Source organism: Blennius ocellaris (assembly GCF_963422515.1).
Source record: "Blennius ocellaris genome assembly, chromosome: 2".
NCBI lineage: Eukaryota > Metazoa > Chordata > Actinopteri > Blenniiformes > Blenniidae > Blennius > Blennius ocellaris.
In genome coordinates, this window is record NC_137651.1 from 19,365,651 (window position 1) to 19,390,423 (window position 24,773).

General features: G+C 41.2%; 1 protein-coding gene across 1 annotated transcript in view; it reads right to left on the reverse strand.

Moving 5' to 3' along the window:
* Positions 1-24,773, reverse strand: part of pik3cb (phosphatidylinositol-4,5-bisphosphate 3-kinase, catalytic subunit beta) — a 62,920-nt gene extending 38,147 nt beyond the window's left edge. Inside the window, exons 1-2 of the mRNA XM_080509563.1 lie at positions 24,585-24,773; positions 7,993-8,076 (exon numbers count right to left, since the gene is read on the reverse strand). The gene's annotated coding sequence lies outside the window, so the exon portion shown is untranslated. The remainder of the gene's footprint in view (positions 1-7,992; positions 8,077-24,584) is intronic.

Consider the following 24,773-nt stretch of genomic DNA (forward strand, 5'->3'; position numbering starts at 1 on the left):
AGAACATCTGCAATTTAAACAGAGTGGCTGCTTTATGGGAATTTACCCAATAAGCCCATGTCAAATACGCAAAAAATAAACAAACAAACTAAAAACTGCAGCAGAGCCTCACATTTCCAGTCTGCATTTTTGTCTTAAAATTTGACCTTTTGGACCAACAAAGGACGCGCTGTTTCAAGAAAGCTGTTCATTATACGCAGGAACAAAGTATTGCTACTCATTGGCACTTTCAAAATACAGGCATAATCTGTGCACAGTATGGCAGAACGGTATATGGCAAATTTATTTTAATTATGATATTAACTTAAACTGACAGACCTGCAATACACCATTTCCTTGCTCTTGGTGAAATGCAACCAAATTTAATCTTTAAAGGCTTTTTGTTTTTTGGGGGGGAATTGGGAAAGAGAAGGAGAACTGTTAAAACTCATTTCATGATGGTGATACTTAACATTCACAGAAATTGCACATTTACCCAACATTGTGCATCTTTAATACACAAGGCAACCATAACCTATGTTCAGGGTGTTTTCACTTTCATATTAAGGAAAAAATACATCTCTAGCTATATTCACAATGCTTCAGTGTTGGAAGTTCTATTCAGACAGCGATGTATCAGTGACAGAGCAGTATGTATTTTTATATTTTCACTTGGTGATTACGATGTGGAGTGGAGGAAGGCAAGACATTAAAGGCAGCTAATGAGAAGTGAGTGGCTATATGAGATAATAGCATTGCTTATGCATTAGTGACCATGGTAACGCAGTTTATTTGACATAAAGGACGTCGTTTAGCGGGAATCTAGAAAGAGCGCTGTGACAATATCAAGTGCACAGGAAGGCTGTGATCCCACGGCTGATTATTGAACACTAATCGAACATTTAATATGTACGCAGGCAGATGCAGAAGAATTGTTCTGCAGACAGTCTGCCTAATGAGGGCGGATTACAAGTTCACCCTTTCAGCTTCCGTCTCAGACGGGTGGGTGCGAGCAAGAGGTGGGGAGTGCATCAGACGTGCGAGTGTGATGTTCCACAGAGACCGATTCACTTCACAGACACAGAGCAAGTGAGGAGACACACACAGGCTCAGCACAGATGTAAACACAGGGAGCGCCAACATAGATCTCTCTCCCAAGACTCAACTGCAAAGACATTTTGCACCTCCCTCAGAGATGTGGGCAAAAAAAAACAGGGGGTGGGGGGGGTCATGGAAGACGAGACGTTGCTGGACGGCACAAAGGCAACAAGTTAAACTTCGCGTATTGATGAGCACCGACAATGGGAAGAGACGTGCAAGGATGTGAAGAAGGGAAAACTGATTTTGGAGTGCGATTGCAGGAAGATGGGACAAAAAGATAAAGGAGGATGGAAGTGCTAAATACCATACAATGTGTGACTGTAGTGGGTGGATCCGACTGGGCTGGGTATCCACAATAAGCCTCTGTTTTTGGCAAGAGTGCGCGCATGGTTGCATGTGTGCGTGCCACCGAGGACAGTCCCGTGCCCTACACAAACCCTGCCCTTGTGTTGTCCTTGCCCTGCCAGCTTGGCCCCATAGAGCAACACACACATACAGGAGTGAAAACGGTGGCTGGGAGGGGCAACGGGGGCAACACGGTGAAGCTCAAATGCTGCTACAGCTTGGGCGCCTTCAGAGAGGCTTTCTACACACCTGAGTCAACACCTCAGTATTCATGCTCAGTTTTTTGTTGTTGTTGTATATATAAAAGCAGTAGTTGTGCAAGCTGAACACAGCATAGTTTTCAGCCTTCCAGTACAGGTGACGCATATGTCCAAACTCTTATGGCGACTTCATGACTATTAAATACGAGCTCTGATACAGGGACACGCCGCAGACCAAAGGACGCTTTGTCGAGGCAAAAACACAAACCCACTCATGCAAAGTTGAGCTTGCCAATCTGATTCTGTAAAACAGGAAATTAATAAATGAAATGCCAGGAAAATCCACACACAGTTTGACTGAGATCCTCCTGAAAATCAAGATTTATGAAAGCTTCAAAAAAAAAAAAACACATTACAGCCTAAGTAAGTAAGAGATCACTATCGGTTTTCTCAAAATCAACGAAACAAGAACAAATGTTCTAGTTCAAATATCATATTATGGGTTACTTCCTCATTTGTATATTTTAAATTGAACTGGGGCTACAGAGCAATGAATAACTAGAGCGAGAAGCTCTGACCTTCCCTTGTCGTGACGTCCAGCGATCACGGATGACAGTGACTGGAGGCGACCAGGATGGCTCTTCCTGTTTTGATGTGGAGTTGGTTTGTGTACCAACAGCAGCTCTATGAGGGTTTGGCTATGAAGATTGGCCTTTGTTCCATTTCACACAACAGCTTCTTTTTGTGCAATCCACAGAGAAAGCTTTCCATGGAATCTCTGACACAGATGAAACAATGGCGGCGATGGTGATTGAGCGATTTTTTGGTGCACTAATATGATCGATATTGGTCTACAAATTGAAGTGCAGTAGTCAGTGTATCTGGCGACAGGCCAGATCACGTTCACTGGGCTTGAGATCAGGAGGTTCTAGGATGGCAAATATTTTGAGTTGTTAAATGAGTGAGACTAAGACCAGTAAGTGGCATCAATCCTGCAAGACTTAATGATTCGGACATGACGCAGTAAATGTGAAGGAAATGCACATTAGTTCATTAATCATTTAAAAGTAATCACAAACCAAAAAAAGTATGTACGAAACAAGTGAAAACCAACAAAGCACTTCCAACACTTCTGCCATTGGCTACAACAGGAAAATGCTGATCGCAGCATTTAGACTTTTTTTTTATAATTGCCATAACACAATGTAAGTTGTCTTTCACATAGCAAATCACAACTCCTGGAGAGCATAGTGTGTGATAAGAATAGGTTTGTCTCTAAACAGCACCCTGACCAAACAAACAGAAAATGTCTTGGTGCCTCAGAGAGCAGCTTGTGTAGTTTAGTTGGGTATCAGTCCAAAAGAAACACATTGTGCATCTTCATGGGGCATTCAGGGACACGGCTGAGCGTAGGTCATCCTGTTTCCAGTAGTAATCAGAGCCAGTGCACAGTGATTAGCTGTATTCTTGAAATGGACTGAAATTGTTTTGACGCCGTAAATATGCTCCGGTTGAAAACAAATAATTGAGGAATGCAGACAAACTTAAAAACGGAGGAAACATCTAAATGGCAAGGCAACTTTATTTGTATGGCATAATTTGTGCCCGAGGCAATACAAAGTGCTTCACAGCCACACAAATAAAATACAAGACTATAGATAAAATCAATCCATAAAAACATAATCATCATAAATTAATTACAGTTAAAAACAAAGAGCGCAAACAAAATACTTTCAGCTGTGATATGCAGGAGCTATTTTCAGCCTGGATTGAACATCGTCACCACGAACTTCCAATTACTGCCCCATAACTAAAAAATAAACACACACAATGCCTTTTTGTGTCAGTTTTCCTGTGTGGATGCTGGTAGAGTAACTTTAATGTTAAGGACAGATCATAATTCCACTTTGAAAGTTTAGTGTCAGAAACAAATGGACTTTATTAAGAAAACACACAGTAACCTTTTGGAAGATCATATGATTTTCAATTGAAACTTAATTTTTTGAATGACATTTATTTTAATTGAACGGAAACAGGAGGTCTTTGCATTTAACAACTATTGATGTAACTCGATCCCTGTCATTCATCACCTTCTGCAGATTCCGTGTACATAACCGTTAACAGCCTCATCCATTTAATTTGCATGAACATTTAAGAATTTAAGGAGTAGAAAGTACAGATACTCGTGTTCAGACGTAGGGGAGGGAAACAATACGGTTAATTTCCACTGTAATTCACCTGATACAGACACAATTGACAATTGCCAAATAAAGAAATTTGAAAATCACAAACCCTAAATTTGCTAATTAATAAATTATGTACGCATCTTTTTAAGAATTCTCCACCTAAAACAGTTTAAAGCTGCCACCATTCAATGTACTTTTAAATGAATACAATGAGTTTCTAATTACATTGATGAATGGAAAAATATTACCAGGCCTATAATAATCAATGCAACCAAATTCCCAGAATCAAATAATTGTGTTTCATATCTTACGAGCAGCAGTTTTTCCTTTACTTGATGTTCTTGGTGGATATCGTCAAATCTTGTCGGACTGAATCAACAACAACACGCGCAACAAGTCTTTATATTCAGATTTACCTCAGAAGTGAGTGACACATTTGAAACCGATTGCAGCAATCAGGCACAAAAAGGTGTTCCAAGTATCGAAATTGCTGCTCAAATGGCCGTCGGTGTCAATAAACGGGGCATATCAACAGCTCAAACTATACGACCCAACCTCCTGCTGATATTTCATAACACCTTCATGTGGCTCTCTCATTTATCTGACACACGACTTGAGTCTCGTATGTGCTGCTGCCTCCTCCCCCCCAGCTCTCCCACGGGCGCCCCAGGGAAGGCCGATTGTTTCAGCTCTATTTAAGTCAGGTGGAGCACTCAATTGTGAATGCACAGTTCATTTTGACCACAATGTGTGTTTTGAACAAGCGTCACACTTATTTGCGGAGGCATTAGCACAATTTATACGTTTGTCTCATAGAAAACAGAGAGGTCATCTCAGGTCACTACGGAAAACTCAAGGGGGGGGAGGGGAGGGGAGGGTGTTGAAGTGTGGAAATAGACGTATAGAAAATCCCATGCCGTCACACAGCGCCACACGATTCCAGCGTCTCGTAACGAGATGAAATGGTGGAAAGAAACGGTCGAAAAAAATAACAGCGGGCTGCAGCGAATTCTAAACTGGGATGGCTCCCACACACACTCTCAGTGCCGGTCTCCCACTTACCAAACCACCATTTATCTCCCTCATAAACAAAGAGCCACACATTGGCACCCAACGACACGAGACTGGAAACGGGAGACATTTCTTGGCTCAGGCTATCCTCTCACTACCGGGGTGACTGGGTTGCTGGGAGCATGTCGCAATGGCAAATGACAGGCTGGTGTCCGCCTCTTCAGTTTGATTACACACACAGACCGTTCTGTTGCCATGTTGGTACCTCTCCTTTCCTCTCCATCTATAATTTGTCAAGTTCAGTCGAGCATTGTCTGAGTCAAAACACAGACTGGTCTCATTACGTGTAACCTCCGCAGTACCTCTGATAGGAAGGTCAGTGCCAGATGGATAAAACCAACCAAACACGCTGGGAGAATGAGCTCGAGGGCAGGGCTTCCTTGGATTGTCTCAGAGAAGAAGGTTGTGACAGATTGCTTGGTGTGAACACTAAAAAGAAAAAAAGAAGTCTCAATGGATTTTCTTTTTGGGAGGAATAGAACCAGTTTTTGGTTCTTTTAGAAGGTTATATTGTAGTCCTGCACTTCGGCTTGTGGTGGAGAATATCTCCAGTGGCATATGAAATTGAACTTCATTGATCATTTACATGAAATTACAAAAGTGAACATTTTTATATTTCTAATTGTAGATTTAAGTGAAAGGAAACATATTCCAATTTAAATCTTATAAATATCAATAGAGATCTTCATAAAACCAGCTTATAAACCAGAAAACTTGTATTTCTGTGAAATGGATCCAATCTCGGCAAAGAATCAAAAGAATCAAATTAACACGCAAGACTTGGAAAAACTAATCAACACAAGCACATTATTCAAATATAAAGAAATTGAGAAATACTATTATAGTGTTGTCATAAAAGACACATTTGGATAAGAGTCCGAGTGGCTGTGCAGGCCTCTCAGACTTTCTTTTTACTCTTGACAGATGCACCTTTTCATGAAGAACAAAAATGTGGTAGAATATAGTTATTTACTGTCCTTTTTGATGACCAGGGTTTCCAAACATAAGTTAAAATGAAATGTTTTTTCCAAACCATATCATCAAAATAAGGCAAAAATAACTTCAATCATCTTATGATGCCAAGAAACTGTGTTGTACACAGTGTACCTCTCTGTCCATCTCCTTCCATTCACTGTATACATGCGATGAGCCTGCAGCCATCCACAGCTGCAGACCCATCCTTGACATTTAGAGAGAGAAAAATAGTTACACGTAAATAACTTGGCGTCCGCAGCATTCACTCTCCAACAACCGCAGCCAGTAAACTGATTTACTCATGTTGATAATCAGGCTCATTTCGTTAACAACATTAATAACCGACCGACATGAATGTCTACCCCTGAAAGCAGTTCCCCATACGACCAAATCTCCAGAGACTCAGTTTGGTTATGAAGTGGAACAGTTGACGTCAGGGCAAATGACACAGCTGATGCATATTTCCCTCCGTCATATTGTGAGGTTATGATCTAAGCACACACACATCATGAAATGTAACAATCTGGAAAAAAACAACAAATCTAAAAACACCATTTAACTATATAATTGGGAGAACAAATCGTGTTTTTCTTCAAGGTAGAAATGTGAAAATACAAGAATCGCTTAAATACCCTGTTTAGCAGATAGACATTATTCCCATTTATGTTTTAATCAGTAGCTTTCATTTTAAAATGTCCAAACCTTTGTATTTTGAGCAAAATAAAAGTTGTGTGCCTGTCTCATTCTTTTTCTTTTGAGAACATAAAAACTTCACAACCAAATAATAAATAATCCCCTGAAGTTCTTCATTATTCTACAGACTTTGCTCTCAAACTGCAACAACCTGCCTCGAGGATCAGCAGGTATAAAAACGGGCAAACGATCAAACATCTCTTCGACAACAACCTATGACTCCCACTTGTTGGTTTGATGTGTAATGATTCGAGTCAGCTGCATGAAAGTAGAAGGCAAGAATAGCTTAAAGTAGTTTAAACCTGAATTAAAAATATGTAGTTTAAAAATCCAGAATAAGATTAACATTTTAGGAATGTATCATGTAAGAAACCCTGAAACATGGTGCTTTTTATGACGATGTAAAATTATCATGAGGCCAAATTGATCACTCATGACCTTGATCCTTCAAAGTAGTGATAAGCTTCTTCTGTGCAGCTCTGGGGGGGGGGGGGGGGGGGGGGACAAAAAAAAAAAAATCAATTGCCCAAGGCAAAATACAAAATCCAACACCGTTGCGGCACTGTCATTTAAATTAAATTAGGACAATTATTTTAATGATGGGAAAATTGGCTGATTATGTCAAGTGCAGTCAAAATTACTCACAATCCACACTGACGACATACAAACCAAACCTCAACATTTAATGATGCCACTCCTGTTTAGGAAGCTTCTGCACCAAAATGATTGAATAATCAAACGGTTGCCATTTGTGTTTGAATCCATTGATTCAGTGCACCGATCGCTCGTATCATGATAACGGCAGACAAAAGAGACCAAACGTGTCTGCAAAGAATCTAATAGCCCTCTTGCTGTTAACCAGTGTCTGAACTGACTAATTGGGTCAGTATTACTGAAGTTGCCACATGTCAGTCGTTTAATTGTTAATCTCATCACTGCATATAAAATAAATAAATAAAATAGTAATAGGGGCCAGCAAATCAGCTCACTGGGCCACTATGTCCTTGATATATATAAACAGTCTCAAGTCTGGATGAAAATAGCGCACGGCTCAATGTGTGCTCGGATGGTTGTACACTAGAGATTGAATAACATAATCCGGATCGCTTCCAAAACACCTCACTGCACCGACCCGACAACAACACGGGGCACAATATGCTACACTGTCCAGACAAGTCTCGGGGATAATTACTGCAGCGAGGAGGATGCAACGCTTCAGACGGTTTGCCGGGGGAGTGGATGTCGTAACACCGGCCTATGACAGTGAAGTTACGTGTGCTGGCCGACTTCCAGAACTTCTACTCTCCCAGATTCCAGCTCAGTCAGCGCTTTAGCCCTCTCTCCTGCCATTTTAACCCAGTAACTCGCAGCGATGTCACAGGTAGAAGTAGGTCAGGGTAATTGCAAGATACAGCATGCTCACACACAGATGGGTGTCGTACCTGCCGTTTCCTGAAGTTTTTTTATTTCCTGTGCCTGTGCTCTCGGCGTCCGGGGGCGTCTGGGTGACTTGTGGGACACTGCATCTGATGGAGACAAGGGTGAAGTGTGAATGGATAGCAGTCAGAAAACGGATTTAATGTCAGAGCATGGAAACTTAAAAACATCCGTCGAGCACATGTCGGCAGCACCTGATGTCAGTGCCGCAGCCCAAGCTGACCCGCAAATATAAAGAACACGGCGCTCAAAGGTGAACCCCCCCCTTCACTCAATCTATTCACATATTCTTCTATTTCTATGCCACATGGTCATTCCTTCCAGAGAAGGTCAGGGAGGAGATAACTTCAGAGAACACAGAAGGTTCATCCCACCGGTTTTTCTGGAAAACTCAAAACTCAAAACAGTCGAGACCGAAACAACAAGCAGATGTGTCAGAGGAAAATATTTTGACAAAACTTGCAGTCGGTGACTCACTTTTTCCATTTTTACTCATGTTTATCAAGACAAAAAAAAAAAAAAAAGGGACTGCAGCAAAGATTCCTGATATTGGGTTATTCATTTGTAAAAGAACGACATGTTACTTGGCAGCGATTGGAAATAAGTTTCATGGTGAGGAAAAGTTTCCTGCAAATTTAACTGAGTTGGTGAACAATACTACACTGAAAAGCAAAAGTAATTCTGATCATATACTGTGATATTTTTAACGGGCTTAAAAAAAAATAAAAAGACCATTCAATGGCTTTCTTGCAAGAAGGATCCCAGGTCAGGTGCATTTGGAGAGGTTTCTTTGTCGGATTCTCTGTATCAGTTTTGCTCGATGTATTAAGATAATTTTGTAACGCCAGACTGAGCAATTGTGTGTGTCCATCTCTATGTTTGTCCTGAGAAGCACTTGTGATCAATCCCGGATGAAATCTGCCCTCACCCATAGTCAGCCGGGATCGGTTCCAGCACGCCCACGACCCTACGTTAAATGGATGGATGGGTGCTTTCATGACATTAAAGTCAATTAAAACATTCATCAATAACTGCGATATGCTGATCAAGTGACCCACATGCAGGGAACAATTCACAAGTTGATTTGCTAATATACGCTTAATGATTGTCAACAAATGGCTATTTTTCTTGTATTTTCAGTTATAACGTGGAAAACAAATGTTCTTGTTTTTCCAGCCTGAAAGCGCAAACATGCTCAACACAAAATACCCAGTCAGATATAGACAGAGCCTTCTCTTCATCTTCTGTGTTGAAGATGAAGAGAATCCCTAACCAATTCAAAACGGTCGTCCTTGCCCTGGTAACCAGTCGCCTGGACTACTGTAACTCACTTTATTTTGGCCTTAGCCAGTCCTCGATTCAGCGCCTTCAAATGGTTCAAAAATGCAGCTGCACGGCTGCTCTCGGGAGCATCACGATATGACCACATCACTCCTGTGCTGGCATCTCTTCATTGGCTACCTGTTGAATTTAGAATAAATTTTAAAATCCTCTTGTTTGTTTTTAAATGTCTAAATGGATTAGCTCCTCCTTATTTGTCAGATTTGATTTCCCTGCACACTCCTGTCCGAGCTCTGAGGTCCGCGGAACACCATCTTCTAGACCATCCCAGGCCTAAACGTAAGAGCAGAGGGGACCGAGCCTTCGCTGTAGCCGGCCCTAAATTGTGGAATTATCTCCCCTTACATATTAGAACTGCTACATCTTTGGAGAGTTTCAAGCGCTCGCTAAAGACGCACTTTTTTGCACTGGCCTTCGGCACGAGCTGAGCTGAGCATTTTTTTATTTTTTATTTTTTCTTCTCATGTTGATTTTATTTTTCTATTTGTATTAAATGTGTATTGTTTTATTGTATGGATCTTTACAGCACTTTGGGGCAGTGGCTGCTGTTTGTAAATGTGCTATATAAATAAATTTGACCTTGACCTTGTGTTCATTATATGTACAATTAGGTTAATTTCCAGGAACAACATGGAGTAATACCACGGATGATGGTATAGAAAACCAATGATCCATTCAACGATATGTGAATGTGTCCATGAATACAAATCCATCTACAATATATCCTGGCAAAGTTGAAAATATAAGGCCACAAATTCTTCCCTCAAATTGAATTTTAAATATCAATATGGACATAAATACTTAGTTTGAGCCCATATCAAAGTTTGGATGAGAAATCAATAATGTGCCCTGATCAATACTAGATGCATTTCCTAAAAAACACCAACTTTTGAAACGCACATAGCAATTTACATGCGTGACAAATGCATGTTTGAGTCTTGGGACTCACTCTGGAATTTTCTCACATTACAACCTCAAGTTTGATAAAGTGGCATAGAAGATGAAGCAATGGATAAATCACTCAAAAGACATGAGCAACTTGAGCCTGGAGCTGGCTGGATTTGGGAAACTACATTAACGGCAACATTTTCTCGTGAAAACTGCCAATTTCCATTGCATTTTAATAATTTAAACAACAATTATATTTGGGGTCTGAAAATTCTACATTTTGGTAGTGGTTTTCTGAGGTTTTTTAAAACACAGTGATCTCTGCTGTTCATGCGATCAGAGAAAAAGGACATTTTCTGAAACAAACAGTACAGTTTGTTTCAATAATTTTTCATCAGTCAATCATTAGCAATAACAATGGAGGATTCCAGAATGATTTTTAACTCCACAAAAGTGTACTTTTAAAAAACCACCATCTGAATCACCTGTAGGGACCAAATCATTTTAAACAGCAGATACTGAGTGGGCCTTTAAAAATGGTTTGAAAGACCATGACTTTTGACATCTGTGTGTTATTGAATTTAAAAAAAAGCAACACACACAATCAACGAGTGGCCTGACTTTGTGTTTAAGAAATTAGTTAAAAAAAAAAATAAGTCAACGTTTTTTTTCTTCAATTTTTTACCATTTGCTTGGTGGATTTGCAGGCTGGACTGGAGCCTCTCGTGGCCAGTGAAAAGGCCAGTGCCAAAACTTCTGACGAGACAATGTAAAAACGATCCAGTTTCTCCTAAAATCTTACTTTAATTTGAGACCTTCGGATTGAACTGCATTACAATACAAGTTTACCAATAAGTTATGAGTTCATATTTAGACATGAGTTAGCACAGACAAATAAACATTTACATCAGGATAACCAAGCGCTCGATCAAAATACCAAAGTTGTAGTGGGAAGTGGAGGACACGACCTCCATATGGACTGTGGAGACAGAGGAGGGGCCGACAGGCCCATCCATCATCCAACCAGTAACATCTGCCAGAGGTTCAAAGAGCTGCAGCTATGGAAACCAAGATGTGAATTTAACGATATGGCACACAAGTATACTGTGGACAAACACACTGAACTCTGATTGAGGCCAGTAAACTTCCTGCCCCCCACCACCACGTCATTGAGATGCTCCATCTTGTTTACCGGGGTGTAACTCAGACAAGCCAGCAAGCACAACTATCAGGAGTTTGCGTGCGTGTCCGATGTGATTTAGGTGCAACCACGAGGAAGTTTTATAAAAGCCTTAATTCTTAGAAAGAGGTAGGTCTTTAGCTCTACAAAACAAAACAAAAAAACAAACACAAAAAAACAACCAGGCAAAGTGTTTGTGTATTCTTGCACACAGCTACAGTAAAACTGCACACGTGGTGATCAGTTCCAGGAAGTGTACGGTTTTAACATGGTGATAAAATCTCAAGCGAGAGACAGTCAATGTTTAACCCATCAAACTGGATCCCACTCAAACTAACACATGATTCACAACCAGCGTTACATTTTTTTTGGGTGAGAATACAGAGAGTTCACTATGGAGCCCAATGACGACAATGTTGCTGGAGGGCCAACCCCAAATTTAGCCCTGCCACGGGCTCTCTGGAAACAGCCCGGCCGTAACGTCAATAGGGTTTTGAGTTTGTTCTTCGGCAAGGGCCGAAAATAATGTGTTTAATCACAGACTGTAAAGAAAAAAAAATGAATTTATGACATCAGACAAGAGATGTCTGGAAAGCTTTCTTTGAAGCCTGAGGTCTGGGTTTATTACTCGCCACTACTTTGTGTTTTTCAGAAGCAAGATTGTCTGCTTTCTTTTCTTTCTCTAAGTCTGTATGAATCTGTTCTGATCACGTTACAACTCAGAAAAGCATGGTAATACACACAACCAACTTTCAGTGGTCAAATTCTTGAGATTTTCTGCTCCGTTCCCGAATAGTGGCAATGAGGAAGCTCAAAAAGCTCCTGACTGACTGATTATTTTCAGTTTCTCCACAAACAGTTACATAGCTACACACAGTCTCTTGCAACACATTGTTGGATTGTACTACTCTTAATGGTGCAACAAGTTGGCATGACTGACTCACCTCTCTCATAAGGCTATTCTAAATCTTAATTTCATAAACGTAAGCACGTTAATAAAGGAATTAGTGAAAGGAAAAAAAAAAGACAACCTGACTTGTAGGATTGTAGGAATTAGTCGCTGAATGATAAAGGATCATAGTCTGTGACAGAAATGTGAGTAAGGTAAACAATAAAGTCATCTTCTAAACTCCACATAATCGAATTCAAGGTCACGAGGAACTGAAGCAGATCCCAGCTAACGATGGGTGAAGGCAGGATACAGTTTTGACAGGTCACTAGTCCATCCTCGGGCAAACACACAAACAGTCGCGCACACCTACAAGGATTTCAGGGTCACCAATTAATCTCTCAATCGTGTGTTTTTGTGAGGAAGAAAGTAAACTCGCACACAAGAATGACATGCAAACCCACATGAAGGCCTACCTTGAGGGATTGATGTTCATGCTGCGAGACAGGAGTGCAAATGACCACACCACACTGCAACCCAAATGTAAACCTATGTGCTCTTTTCATTCTTGAGTTGATAACCGTCATACAGGAGCTCATCACTAGCTGATGCTACACAGCCGTCAGACAGTAGTCTTCAGTTTTAAAGCACGGTGGGAAGTTACAGAGATCTCCTCCTGGAGAACCAGCAGTTTTTCAGTACTTTCATGGAGAAAATGTAAACAAGGAAGCACGTGAGGCTCTGTGAGGGACAACAAAAACAACAACTTCCATACAAGTGCCAAGTTGGAGCAATGCGCAAACACACGAGACTCTCAAACACACAAGACTCAAGCATGGGGAGATCACCTTACATTGATCGAGTAACTTCTGCTCAGGCCGAGATGACAACATTTACCCAGAGACATTGGGATCTTAGACAAGGAGCTTATTTACCTTTGTTGAAGTTAAAGACTTGATTAAGTTTATATTATACTTTGCACCTGAATACACCAACATTTTTAGCATATTTACTTTCTTAGGTAAGTCGACTGGTCATAATTAAAATTTCTTAGAAGCTGACTGGCCAATTGGTCACCGTGAACATAATTTACAAGCATTTATGCGACGGACGCCATGACTTTGCACGCACCATGAGTCCTTATTTCTAGACCTCAATCTTTTGGTGTAAATTAAGCAAAACCAATCGAGAATTAAAAGGGAACTATAAACAACTCAAATGTATTTGTTTTACATATATCCTGTCCATTAAAGATATTAGAATTATAGAATAATAAACAATAATTTAAGCTGAATACTATCAGACAATTCTGTATTGTACTTTGCTTATTTACTCGGTGCAATGTTACTGCTGAATGAATAATTGACCTTTTACAGCAATGTTAACATGTGACAACATTCTCAGCATGATGTGCTGAGCAGTTATAATAGGATAGTGTGTGGGTGTGTGAGACAATTATTCCTGTAAATTCAGGCCTTTCTGAAGGCTATAGTTGATATTTGAGCCACTGCTTCCTTAAATTCAGTTTCGGGTTTTGTCTTTCACACTTGCAAGTGTATTTGTTACAAAACAAAACAAAAGTTGGATATCATTGAAAGTTATTTCTTATCACATATTCCAACACTTCTAGCAACGAAAGAGATATATGAAAGTTTTACCATTTCTTTTTGATTTGAAGTGATGAGAAATTTGCCAATTTGTGAATTGTTTGACAAATTGCAACGTTTGTCTCAAAAAACAACTTTAGAGTAATTAGCAAAACAGTGGAATAATACTGTGGGATCAGCATTTCCTACAAGTAATATCTAATACACAAGTTGTAAAGATTTTTCCCAGCAGGCAGTGGCAACAACTGAGTGACTTTAGTCGAAGCGACTAAAGTCACACACAAAGTTGAAGTTACTTCTGTGAAATAACAGAAAAAGGGAAAACAATTTCCAGCACAATGCACAGAGTAGTGGTTTGTGACGTCTGCCTCCAGTGTAATGCCCATCTGGTGTGGCTTTCTTACGCAAAAGGAATCCAGCACAAACACTCTACTCAGTCCTGAAGGAGTAACTGACCTAACACACACGCAAACACTCCTCATCTTCAGACCGTCCCTGCAAATTGCCGTTACCGTTATTACGCAAAGGGCACCGTGATAGCCTCGTCTGATACGACTTTCTCTCCCCCGATGAATCCCCCCACACACACACACCCTTCCTCTTCCCCACCCATCCTCTGGTATGGGAATGTGAGGAATGCAGGAATCCTAAAATGACTGGGGGCTTCATCAGCAGCCTGGTCTTTAGCTGTTCCTCACCTCCAGTGCACACAAACACGCGCTCTGTATCCACCAACAAAGCCACAAGCTCTTACTCACGGGCCAGTCAGTCAAGGACGACGCCTTCAGCTCCAGATAGCCTCACATATATCCTTAATTCCTTAGCGGCACTCAGGGTACAAAGGCCTCAGAGAGCTCCCATTGTAAACAGGTGGTTTTCTTTGGCCCTGAGGGTTGCGTAATAAAGACTCCGAGAAGGGCACTCCCCGTCTGACACGACACATCTGCCTTCCTGCTGCATCTGGTGGCAAGCTGCCCTGAGGTCCGGTAAAGGAATATGGTGCATGCTTTCAGTGCTACAAACTATTGATCCAGAAACGGAGCACTTATAAAGCAAATACACTCAGAACTTTTTAAATAAATAAAATAATTTTTAGGTTATAACCATTTTTATGACCAACACCTAAATATACACATTTCTGTAAAGTACATCCACACTGTCAAAATGTGGCGTAGACATATTTAATTGACTATTCATTTACTGGGTGAACTTCTTCTCCGACTTCACATCCTCAGCCTAAATGGACAGAGTGAAGTACGGTGTGTCGGTGGGGCACTTTTATAGAATGGTGAAGGATCACACAGTGCAGCTGGTGGAAATGAGGAATTCACTACAATTTCTCTCAAATCTTCCAGCAAACTGGCTACCGAGTACCCGCATTGTTTTCCCTCAAATAATCATTAATATATGATCAGATCACCAATGGCGCAATGCCTGTGAAAAGTTTTGCATGATTATATCTGGAGCTCTTCCAGACGTAAAAATCCACACATAAGCTTACAACGCTCCACCTTAGAAGGGATTATCTGCTCTGCAAAGTTAATTGTAATTCTACTCAAATCTGTGAACCAAAAATAAAAACAAAGACTGAGTGGTGGAAAAACTAAGCAAATCCCGGATGTGTCATTTGAAGAAAACCCCACATTTTTCACAAAGTTGGGAAACCAATGAGGGACCATCCACCATCGCTGACAGAGGAATGCAGGAGTACGCACATTTTAAGCGCTTCCCAAACCAAACGTGGACTGAAAGACCATCACATCAGCCATGTGTCATCACTGGCTCAGGGTAAACAAAAGGCCACTGTGTGTCCACTTCTAAAAACAATACACACTCGCTCATTAGCACAGTGGGATGTTTACAACACTCACAGCCACAAAAAGAGACCTGCACACTGATGAGGTTTTACAGTTATAAGAGTAAACTTAAAAAAAAAAAGGTATTGTATGTGAAGTTCTACAATGACTATACGTCTTTGGGGTGTCTGCATGTTGCCATGACCTTTACCCGGCGCTTTCCTTTATTTAACGACGAGCTTCAATCTCTATTTATAGTGGCTATTGTGAGTCTGCCCTCAGGTGGGTGGATCACGAATGAGTCTCCATGTGTATTTGCAGAAGTTTCTCTCAGATGCTGTAAATCAGTTACTTCCTGCCATCCCCGACTGAGCAAAGGTCCATCTCAGTCTGGGGTCAGCCAGGGTGAAGAGGAGCAAACACACACTGGCACAGCCCAGAATGGAAATCTCACAGCGAGCAACACGCACACAGACCCACAATGATGGAGCATGTCTTTGATGAGTCAGAGGTCACAGAGTTTTACAGGAGAAACAAGTGAGGAGATTGACGGGGATAAACTCATTACAGCGACCAGACCTGTAGAGATAATGACATAATCAGAACATGAGTGCAGCGAGAGGACTTCCCTTTGCAATTAGAGGTAGCATGAAAAGGGATTTTTGCACTGGAGCATCCCATCCAGGAAGACCACACAAGCTTCGCAAAATCATTGCGGCGCTTTGTGAACGGACCACACCGGAAACCAAAACAAACTATCTTTGGAAACAACCAAAATAAACACGAAAAGAGAGGAGACAACAAAAGCAAACGTCAAAACACGACTGCAGATAAAAAAGAAAATTAAGTAAGTCCAGCAGGCTCCTCCCATATTCAAAGAAACAATCCATACTTTTTTTATGATTGGCTAAAATGGTTAACAAATGTCAATTTTTTTCTTGATTTATATTTTGAAAAATAAAGGATTATATACACAGGGTCACAGAGTGACCTCTCTGTGTGGAGTTTGCATGATCTTCCTATGTGTAGGTCGGTTTTTTTGGCGTACACCCGTTCTCAGACAGTCCAAAAACATACCTTGGGTTTATTTGGAAACTTTCAATCGGCTAACTTTGTGTGTCCGTGTTGGCTTGGGAATGGACAGGAGTTCTTTCTAAGGTGCACCCTGCTTTCAGTTCAATGCGAGTCGGGCAGACAAGAAATAGATGAGAAAACACATTTCATGTCTGCATTAATGCATCTCCCACTGGGTCATTAAAACTAAGAACTAGGAATAGTTAGATACGTCAGTGGAATGGACACTATGAGCATCCTGAAGGACAACTTTTAGCTTTGTAGTCCAGCTTAGGTATTGAGATTTTTGCAGAACCTTCCATCTCTTTTGCATGAGTTGGAGCCGTTTCTCAGAGCAGCGGAACATAAAGTCTGTCGGTGAGCTGGACGGGCTCTGCACATGTATCCGTGCACATTCAGAGTGTAGTAGACTCAAACCTACATGAGCACATTCATGACCACAATGTACATGATCGATATTCCTCTGAGGACTCTGATAACACTTTAATGCATGTACATTCCAACCATCTCAGTCATGTGTTTGGGTCATTTAACTGACAAACACACAATATTTTTTAACAGCAATGGAAAGGTGGGTGAAGGAATGTCTGCAACATGTGGACGCACCTGAGTCTCTCTGTATGTTCAGCCATATGTACTGTACATATGGACAGATCGCAAGTCGTGCTCAAAACCAGAGATTGCGTGCGTCATCAGCTCTTGTAGATGAGGACCAGTGCTGTGAGAACCTGTTGCCATAGAGATGTGAAGCTGAGGTTTTAGCTTCTCAGATTGCAAAGTGCATTAGACCCAAGGGTGACTATCTGTACATCAAGCACCGGCTCAGACAAAGCAAACAACCACAGTTTCTACACATTGTTCTTGGTTTTGTCCTCGGTTTGATAAAGAACCTTGAGGACCTGGCGAAGGATGAAAGCATGCAGTTGGATAATGCCTTTTACTAATTTCTACACAAGTTGGCATTGGTATAAAACGCTGCAGTTGTGACATAAAAAAGTAGTTGAAGCAATTAAGCTCAGTCACGAAATGGTGACCATTTTCAAGCATCACACAAGATTTTAAAACCAGATCACAAAATAAAAAAAAGCAGCTTGTGATAAAGTGTTCAAATAAATGTGAATGTCTATATTTGTGGGCGATTAGAGTCTCAAATTGCAAAACAACTACCTATCAGGTGTAATAATTTTTCTTGACCATTTGTAATTAGAGTATAATCATTACATGTATGCACCTTCTGTTACTTGGCGGAAGAGTTGCAATGAAACTCATCTGAAAAAGTTAGGAAAAGTCCATGAAACGGGAAGTAAAGCCACCACATGTTCTCAGTATAAACACAACTTACTAACAAATCAAATAGCCAATAACTTAAGGCAGGCATGTGTCATACACATTTTAGTTCAGGGGCCACATATATCTCAACTTCGAGTGGGCCAGACTGGTAAAATACTGCCACAATGTTTTAACTGACTAATATTGACAGCATGGCTTTGAGGCCCAACTATCGGCACGTCTGCGTTTGTTAAAAAAATGTAATACACTTAACATAATAACAATAGAATATCTCTCTTGCAGAATAAACTACCTATGAAAAGCAGCTACGCTTTCAACCCATTTTTCTTCTTCCACAGATCCAGTCCCTTCCACTAGTAATGGACAAAAGCGAGGGGATAAAAAAAGAAGCTTAAAATAGACACAATTCCCAGTTGTTCAATGCAAAGAGTTTAAAACATGTGCGGTTATTCTGCATACTTTAAGCAAATACAAAAACAAAAATTCTCACATCTCAACTTTCTAGTTGAGACATGCTGAACAGGAAGCTTCGGCCTGGGTTTCCATTATTGATCATCCAGATATCCACTGGCATCACCGGATCCCCTGAAATATTGAGCGTGCCCCTCAGACTGTCAGACTCAGCCAGTAACTTCAAAGTCGGTCTGACTTACCACACCACTGCAACTCTAGAATTTCATAGACAATCTAATGGTCCAGATCTCACACAACAGGCCAGTATCATATCCCCACAATGAACAGGGGCATGATATCTGAAAGCAGATTCCAGTGGCTGACCATACCAACACTCCTCTCATCACATGTGCAACGAAGACCATGAAAATACATTTTCAAACTCACTCTTGGTTCGACAGTCCCTGAGCTTACAAGCACGAAACAACAAAAGAGTTGGAGTGAAAACGTGTACTTAGAAATATTATGAAACGAGGATCCACGTTTTTCAAAATGATGGCAGAAACATTAAAAACGGTGTATTTTATTTTGGGCCAGAATATTTACTGGGAATCGTGTCACTCTGGAGGCCGCCATTGTTGTTATTCTCCATCTACTCGGCATGTGCAGAAGAAGTTATTCACTAAGCTGTGGTGCATATTTCCAGTCGCAACGTTTCAGAAAAGTTGCGTTTTCTGTGGCTCCAAGCACCAAAAACCCTAGGAAAGTTTTCCATTTTCACTTGAAAATATTGTCACGTAAACAGGGGTCTGAATGAAAATGTGAGATAACCAAATGATCAATAATAAAAGCAGCAGTGAGAAGGACAAACTGACACTGATGATGTCAGATCCAAACAAATTTGGCTTTTTCCAAAATGTTCTATTGTACCAGCACTGTCTGTAGGTAAAGCGGCATGGTTAAAAAAAAAAAACAACAACAAAGAGAACCTTATATGCCAACGTCATGAACATGTTTAAATAGAGGTATTGTAATGTGCTTAGAATACTCCTCAGTTTGACAATGCACACATGTGCCATCCTGACTACTGAAACGACACAAACGACAAAATAAATTTGGTTTTTGACTTAAGAGAAATCTGAAGGTGCTTTTCCCCTCGTAAAGATTGTGTGTAGAATGTTTCAATGGCACTTTCACTCTGCAAGTGGCAGTTTTAATGAATGGACTTGTGACTCAGCTCAAACTGTGTGAAAGCCTGAAGGCGGCTGAACAAAACTCCTGACGTCAAACATTCTGGTTGGGCTGCCGTGACTGATCCAGTGGCCTTTTGCACACGGCACCCGGTGAGAAGGTGAAATCACATCGAGAGTCCAAAATTAATTGGGCGGTCATGACCTTGAACGAGTGCATTCCCAGCTGAAACGTATCCGTACGTGACCCCATGTGGTTTGGCTGCCAGGCGGGCCTAATCTCCCAGACTGTACCTCCCTCTGGTCTCTCTCTCTGTTCAATACATCTCTTTCTCTCTCGCCCTCTCTCCTGCCATATTTCTGACATTCCTTGGCAGGTCCCAGCCTGCTGTGCAGCAAAGTGAAGAATTCCAGCAGGCCGCTCTCACTTCACGGTCGGTCGCATTCCTCGCCGTGGCAATTTCCATTTCAATGTACAGTTTAATAATAAGCAGCGAGGCAGAGTCTGCAGAGCTGCACATTCTCTCTCTCCCTGAGAAAAACGCCACAGCTTACAACAGAAAGCGTGCTACAAAGAGCCATATTGCCCACACCTACATGCTACCTTCTTTATATTCTTTCAGGGGACGTTATGCAAGCCTTGCTCTGTTGAAAGGAATGGTTACTTTAAAAGCAGAGCGGCAGGAAATGTGAATGAGTGTTTGTGAGTCGTGGAGGGGAGGGCAGGAGAAAAGACGCCCATAACAAGTGAAGCTCTCACACACACACACACACACACACACACACACACACACACACACACACACACACACACACACACACACACACACACACACACACACACACACACACACACACACACACACACACACACACACACACACACACACACACACACACACACACACACACACACACACACACACACACACACACACGCTTCACTCCACTCAAAAGATGCTGACATCATGACACAAATGTCTCCAAGTTCAAGTTATTTATATCTCTTAAGTTCTGTCGTAGTTTGTTTCCTTCTTAAAAACCAAAAACAATCCATGGCTTACTCAATGAGGTGTTAAACGAGGCTGCTTTTCAACACTTTGGATTAAGAAGTACACACTGACATCAGGCAATCAACGACAAAGAAACACCACAGATTAAGAAGTCACGAAGCAACAAAGAAAAATCAGCCTGTCAAGGTCCATGAATTCAATATGAATGCTCCACAAACAACCTTTCAGCTGAATCCACCTTCAAAAATCAACATCTCCTCAGCTAATTTTAAATTAGACAGCAATTAAAAACCCAAATAAAAAGGTGCACTACTATTTTTTGAACTGATAAAGGTTTTTGATGATTTCCACCACCACTTAAAATTTGAACTGCTTTTAAACTATGAGTAACTGTTGGGATGTGGAAAAACTTGCAATAAATAGTGTCCAGCGTCACGTGATGACAAACTGTTTCTCCAGATAAAGCACAGTGGGGGGGGGGGGTTGTTTGTTTTTTATGTCCAGCTTGTAAGAAAACTGAACTACCTTTTTAAAACAGTACCGATGGAAACTTGTTTGTGGATAGTTCTCTTCTTTCAGAAAGAATTTATAAGAACTCTCCCTACAAAGACAAATACCTCTGTGCTGAGAATTAAAGTTACACGTGTCCCAAATGTCTAAAATTGAGACATAAATTGTTGCATCTGAAGAGGATATCCTTTCAATAAACTTATTTTTTTTGTCTACTCTATATATCTCAAGCAACTACTTTATTTGGATACGAAAAGAGATTTTATCATTAAGGGAAATATTGTGCCAAACTCAGAATAAAAACAAGTGACATCTATTCCTTGTCCTGAAATATATAGAACCTATTGTTTTTTTGTTGTTGTTTTTTAAAGAATCACTACACACACTTATGCATGGATATTCTCAAGATCCAATTGATGCCTACAAGCAACAAAATTAATATTATTTTACGAGGTGGACTTTCTGTGCAGAGTCTTCACGCCTTCCCTGTCTGGGTGTGAATGTGCCAGTGTCTTTCAGTCTGTGTTAGCTCTGTGATGGACTGGTGACATGTTCCAGATGTACCGTTCACCCAGAGTCAAGTGTCAAGACAACGTGCTGCAGCACACCGAGCCGGAGATAGGACAAGGCTCGAGAGTGTCCAAGTGTTGACTTAGAGCGTTCCCACACTGCTCACCCAGTATGCACTGTATGTGGACACCCTGGAAGCTGAAAGTCAGCACTCTTGGTACATTGTTTCACTTGAAACCAACCTGGGGTGCAGAACAGCCAAGATAAAGAAAAAGACAGATTAATGTCTCTGACCTGATGGACCATTCTCGAGATAAAATCTGTTACTGCGCTCAATTCTGAGGTCATTTTTCTGGTGTGGACACCAAATCTGGCTGTGATAGCTTCATACATTAATGATGAGAACTTTTCCTTATAACTTGCCCTCAAGAAGCAGCTTGTCACGGAGACCAGAAACACATTTTCTTCAAGTTGCAGCCCCTGCTCTACTTTCAAAACCGTTCCCAATATTCACCTTTGGGTAGCTTTCCTTCCACAGAAAAATGACCTCACATTACTGTTGTTCAAGACCTGCAATCAATGACGCATTTAAAAACCTGTTTTTTTTTCCCTCTTTTTTTTTTTTTTTGGCCAAATGCTTATTTAAGGATTCTGCTTTCATGTGTGCCCACTTTCCCAGAGAGGCCTGCTCTGGGACTCAATCTGGCTTGGAGTAAATGGCTGCATTGTTGGCTCATGTCTGAAGAGTGATGTCAGTCAGTGTTATCAGTGTTCTCTAACTTTACCTCAGAGGGGACCTGACAGCAGACCCTACCCAACGCAGGGCGGCCAGGAGCACTGCCTGATTGAAATAGCAACCAAGTGGCAATCTCTGCCAAAGTGGAGTAAATAAAGTAGCATTAAACCTTAAAAAAAAAAAGGGGGAAATTATTCCTTTCTTTTGTGATATACCTGTTAGACTCAAAGGATTTTTTCCCCGTCATACGAATGTATTGCCGAACTGACCACCTGGAATAGGAAAATAAATCTCCTGCCCAGTCACTGTATGTAATGTTACATCATGACAGTTTGCATTGTGGGGAAAAAACAAAACAAAAATGGTTGGAATTTCTATTCTTGGTTAATCTGTCCTATGAATCCGATAAGCATTCGATGTTAGCGCAAAGCAGTAAAGCCGAGTGATTTAGCCTGAGGAGAAGTGGTGGTGCAACAGGGCACCTGTGAGCAAAGTTGCTTTCTCATGTTCCCATGTGACATCCTCATCCGCATCACCACTGACCTGCTGATCCCCCTCCACTGACTGGGCACAAACTCAGATTCATCTCCACTGTATTAATCATGAAAAGCAGTTTGTGTAGGATGAGTTAAAGGGATCAAGAAAATAAGCCTCGAGGTTGTGTGTCGAGTATTATATGGGGAACACGAGCACCCGCACACAAACCTTCAGCAACTTCCTTGGAAAGACGTTTCATGTTTTGTAAGTGAGCAGATTATGGGTTCGCGAGAAATTCGGAAAGAAAATCGAAAGCCACATTGCAACTGTTTAGCTGCCAAGTCATGCAAGGCTTTGTAAACAAGGTCCAATTCACCTGCTTATTCCAAGCTCGCATGCAACAAGATCAACATCAAGGGAACTTGGATGAAGAGCACAAAGAGCAGAGAAAAAGTTACAATCCTCCAATATCTTTGAGAGAAGAAGGCCCGTGTGTCAATACTGCCATCAGTGATGCTGCCATGAAAGACTGCAAACTCGCTAATGATGTAACCGTTGTAGGAGAAGTGGGTTTTCTTCGCCCATATTTACGCACATTGGCTTCATGCCGAGATTAATTTTCTTTACTAATCGTTTGGTCGTGTGAAAATATAGATATTTTGATTATATATACCCTCAACAATCAAAAACATGAAAGTATCAATTTGCATGTGGCCCCTGAACTCAAATGTGTTTGGCAACCCTGTTTTAGAGCTACTGTATGTTTTCTACTCGTTACAATACATCCTTTCTTTGTAATGATGGTTTTGTTTTGTTTTTGTGAACCTGCTTGAGTCAATGTGACCCCCTTTGGCCATCCCTTCCGTCAGTGGACTGTCACTCTGGTCTTGGAGGGCCCCTGTCCTGCATGTTATGGACGTCTCCCTGCTTTAACACACCTGGATATATCGATTATGCCATCATTAAGCTCCCAACAAGCCTGATAAGAAGACCAATACAATCATGTGTCTTGTCCCCCCTACACACACACACACACACACACACCACAAACTTAATGCGTTTATGACTGAAAAGCTGACTGCATGAATCACTCTGCAAAGTTTCACATCCCCTTTATTCGACTCGTTCACTTCTTAAATGATTAGTAGGAAAAAAACTGCTGAGGAGTTAAGAATCGTCTCCACTTTGTCTGGTTTTACTGATCAAGGCAGTGAAGGAGTTAAACTGACAGATCAATGGCCACAAGAGAGCAAACAGAAAAGGTCACATTTTATTTAGAAAAATAAGTGTCTCGTGTTTAGTGGAATTGGGCACGAGACAAAACAAAACGGCCCCGGTGTAATCTCTGCACATTCCTGCTCCGCTCGGCTCGGAGTCGACGTCTTGTACAGAGGGCCAAAAGAAAAGAAAAATGAGCATGTGAACGTCCCGAAATAACGTGGAACATGTGATGAAGGAAACAGTGCAGATTAAAATCCAAATGTGCTGGAGGTAAACCCCTCCTCCGCCCACCGTGATCACGTTCGAAGCAATCAACCTTAATCGTTCAATTAACGTCAATACTGATGGATAATGTTGCTGGATTGAGCGACAACATAATAAAAGCTGAAGGTAAAGTTGTCACATTGAGAGAGTGGAGATAATCAAGAGTGATTCTACAGGCAAGCAAATCAAGAAAAGAAAAAAGAAAAGTGTAGATTTACCTTCTGATCACTGCGTCTTAAAGCAGACAAGCCGGCTGGAAGTTAAAAACAGGACGCGCAGTCCGGAGGCGACGCGTCCCGGCGCACGACAGCGTCTCTCCGGGAAGAAGAGCGGCGCAGATCCCGCAGGTGGACAGGAGCGGAGCGCGGTCCGCTTCCTGTTTGTTTCAGAAGGTGAAGCACCGCCGC